We start from the raw sequence: 4115 nt of genomic DNA, 5'->3' as shown, positions 1-4115 counted from the left end.
GCCTGGGGCAGAGGCCAAGGAGCCATCCCCAGCGCCCGGGCCATCTTTGCTCCAATGGAGCCTTGGCTGCGGGAGGGGAAGAGAGAGACAGAGAGGAAGGAGGGGGTGGGGGTGGAGAAGCAAATGGGCGCTTCTCCTATGTGCCCTGGCCGGGAATCGAACCCGGGTCCCCCGCACGCCAGGCCGATGCTCTACCGGTGAGCCAACCGGCCAGGGCCCCCTGGTGATTCTTGGCCAAAGGTTTTCCCCAAAGAACAATACTACCCACACAGAAAGTTCCAGCCTGCAGAACATTCTCATTCTGGGTTTTAAATTCTTATACCACTGGCTCTACTTAATGTTTCTCCTTGCCAGGGAAATGAGATTTTTCTCTAAGGTAATTCTAATTAAATCCACTAGCTGCATTTTATGCACCCTCAGGAGAATACAGAGAACACACACTCAGGTATATTCTCGTGTGTCATCTTCCCGGTGAGTAGCTGTGTTGAGATAGGTGATGCTGCTTTGAGTTTGAATGTAAGACCGGGATGTGTTAGTGTCGCCATCAAATAATCTCCAGAATGAGTCAGATTCTTTTGATCAGCAATAATGGGATTTTCCTGGTCAGCAGAGACCAACGGTATGTGTCTTACGTGATGTCTTATGGAACAGGGCTGATCTATATTCCACTAAATCAAGGATAGGATCATGTGGTGGACAGATCAGGGAACCTGGCTTTTGTTTCTGTTCATCTCGATAACTTCTCCAGCTCCTGAAAATATTTTTAAAGATAACTTAGTGTATTAGTTGCTTCTTGGAAAAGCAACTCTCACATTTCAGAGAGCTCTGTTACGTAAGCTCTCTTGAATTTTACAGAAGTGCCCCCCTCCCCCCAGGCACAGTGAATGGAAAACAGACTGGCATATTTTTTTCTTTATAGAGGTAGTTTAAATCCTCTAGGACTGAGTCAGTGCCCTCACAGGTAAAATGATTGATGAACCTGAGATGCATCACTGAGGATCAAGATAAAGGACAGCCTCAGGTTGTAGGTTTCTCCTGTAGAAAATTCATCTCATGAAAAATGAGAAGAGAAAAATATCAGGCCAGTAGCATGGACTGAGAAGGGAGCTTCAAGGTCCACAGCTGTGGGAAGTCCACATTTTTTCTGCTATCACAAACATTGTCTAGATGTTCATCATTTAGCAAAAATCTGGGAAGACTAGGGTGAGAGCCACAGAGTTAGCAAGGTATGTGGAGGAGTAGGTAAAGAAGCAAAGGGTGGAGCCAAGTTTTTATAAGCTCTGGAAATCACGGCTCTTCCATTGGTAGTATTTTTTTCAGCTTTATTGAGGTATTATCGACAAGTAAAATTAGAGTATGTGTAAGGTCTACAGTGTGATGATTTGAGATACATGTACATTGTGAAAGGGTTCCCTCCATTGAGTTAATAAACACATCCATCACTTTCCGTATTTACCCCTGCTTTTTTTTGGTTAAGAACACTTAAGTTTCTACCTCTTGGTAAATATAAAACACAGTATTATCAACTATAGTCACCATGTTATAAATTAGATCCTCAGATCTTATTCATCTTATACCAGCCGCTTCCAATTTCTCCTAACCCTCAATCCTGACAACCACCATTCTACTTGCCCATTCTGTAAGTCTGATCTTTTTTTAAAAAAAGATTTTCAAATTTTATTTAAGATTACACATGTGAGACCATGTAGTATTTGTCTTTCTTTGTCTGGCTCATTTCACTTAATAATGTAACACCCTTCAGATTCATCCATATTGTTAACAAAAAGGACAATTTTTTTTTTAATATTTTTCTGAAGTAAGAAACAGGGAGGCAGAGAGACAGACTCCCACATGCACTCCACCGGGAGCCACCTGGCATGCCCACCAGGGGGCAATGCTCAGCCCCTCTGGGGCATTGCTCTGCTGCAATCGGAGCCATTCTAGTACCTGAGGCAGAGGCCATGGAGCCATCCTCAGCACCCAGGCCAGCTTTGCTCCAATGGAGCCTTGGCTGTGGGAGGGGGAGAGAGAGACAAAGAGAGAGGAGAAGGGGGAAGCAGATTGGAGCTTCTCCTGTGTGCCTTGACCAGGAATCGAACCCGGGACTTCTACACGCCAGACTGATGCTCTACCGCTGAGCCAAACTGCCAGGGGATTCTTTCTTTTAAAAATAAAAAATCACCACCCCCATCCATCTTTCTCTCCATCTCTCTTTCACTTGATGTTTAAATTATCTATTGTTGCATCACAAACCACTCCAACAATTAGTGTTTCAAAATAATGATGACTAGTTATCTCATGATTCTGTGTTTTGGCTAGGTGTTTTGCCAGTCTTGCCTAGGTTATTATTCTCATGTGACTGTATTTCTCACATGACTGTATTCATCTGATGGGCCAGTTGGAGCTGAAGAGTCTAAAATAGGCTTACTTATATGTCGGGGGTCTTGGCTAGCTAGAAAGTTGGGATGTCTCTTTCTTACATGGCTTCTTATCATTTAGTCACCTAGCCCAATTGTCTTTACATACTGGCTATACTCCAAGATGGTGACCATGGAGACTGCAAAGTCTCTTAAGACTAAGGCTCTAGAATTTCTGTATGTTATTTCTTCCACATCCCATTGGTTAGAGAAAGTCACAGGGGCAGTCAGATTCAAGGAAGTAGATTTTATTGCTTGATTGGAAGAACAGCATTATAAAGGAGTGGACACAGAGTGTCCTGATTCCTTGAGGGTCACTATTATAACAACAGGCACACCAGGGATGGTTTTTCCCTTCACTTGGCTAATTCATATTTGTCACATGGGTGTCAGTTTGTAGGGATTTTCTTGTTGCGCTCCTATAATCCCTATTATAGCCCTTATCACAGTCTCTGAAATTACCTGCTTCCACATGTGTCTTCTCTAGATTGTGTCTACCATCCTATCTTTAGGGCATGGCACAGAGCCTGGTACCAGGGAGGAGTTCACTAAATAAGTGTCATTCACTCCAAGAGTTTAGAACCTTATCCAAGATTATACAGAAAATAAGCTCTGTGTCCTACCTGAGAGCCTTCCCTCTGGAAAGGAAGACATTATATCGATGTTTTCATAATAATGGTTAATACAATGGGATACTCTTCTCACCTTGGCTGTTAAGAATCAATTTATAATTTAAAAAGAAGTCTTTCTCATTGTCCGGTTTGTCCTGGGGAAGAGATTGTCTGTTCTGGGGAAGAGAGCTAGTGTAGACAACTCAAAGTGTGGTCTCAGGACCAGGAAGCTCAGTATCACCTGGGCGCTGCCAGTTATGCAAAAGCTCAGGTCCTACCCCCGACCTACTTCAAGACTCCCAGGAAATTCCTATGTACTCTAGAAGTTCAGGAGCATTGGGTTAGAGTACTATATGTTCCTGAGTGTTCTTTCACACTTTCTTCAGCAGTGACTCTTTTGTTTTTTTGTATTTTTTTTTTCCTGAAGCTAGAAACCGGGAGAGACAGTCAGACAGACTCCTGCATGCGCCCGACCAGGATCCGCCTGGCATGCCCACCAGGGGGCGACGCTCTGCCCACCAGGGGGCGATGCTCTGCCCCTCCGGGGCATCGCTCTGTTGTGACCAGAGCCACTCTAGCGCCTGGGGCAGAGGCCAAAGAGCCATCCCCAGTGCCCGGGCCATCTTTGCTCCAATGGAGCCTCAGCTGTGGGAGGGGAAGAGAGAGACAGAGAGGAAGGAGAGGGGGAGAGGTGGAGAAGCAGATGGGCGCCTCTCCTGTGTGCCCTGGCCGGGAATCGAACCCGGGACTTCTGCACGTCAGGCCGATGCTCTACCGCTGAGCCAACCAGCCAGGGCCTCAGCAGTGACTCTTAAGAGACAGCATCAGAAGTAGCCTTACTCTCCTAACTAGGTGAGATAATATTTCTCAATGAATTGTCACCAGATTTCTGTGACTTGGGTTTGATTCTCTTGGGTTTTCTTAGCGTACATAAAAACCAAGCTCTGACACTGGGCATTTGCCTGAACTTTCTCAGTGGAGCCCTGACAGGGGTATTTGTTACTGCAACATTGACATAATGTTTGAGCTATTTTAGTCTTAGACCTTACTTTTAAGTATTTAAATAGCAACAAAAGAACAAATGTGT

General features: G+C 44.8%; 1 non-coding gene across 1 annotated transcript; it reads right to left on the bottom strand.

The window, feature by feature from the left end:
- Nucleotides 1–3749: 3749 nt before the first annotated feature.
- On the bottom strand, nucleotides 3750–3825 carry TRNAV-GAC (transfer RNA valine (anticodon GAC)). Its single transcript has one exon. It is a non-coding gene; the product is annotated as a tRNA-Val (tRNA).
- Between the last annotated feature and the right edge of the window lie 290 nt (nucleotides 3826–4115).

This window comes from Saccopteryx leptura, chromosome 10 (assembly GCF_036850995.1).
Source record: "Saccopteryx leptura isolate mSacLep1 chromosome 10, mSacLep1_pri_phased_curated, whole genome shotgun sequence".
NCBI lineage: Eukaryota > Metazoa > Chordata > Mammalia > Chiroptera > Emballonuridae > Saccopteryx > Saccopteryx leptura.
This window is presented reverse-complemented; position numbering and strand designations above follow the sequence as displayed.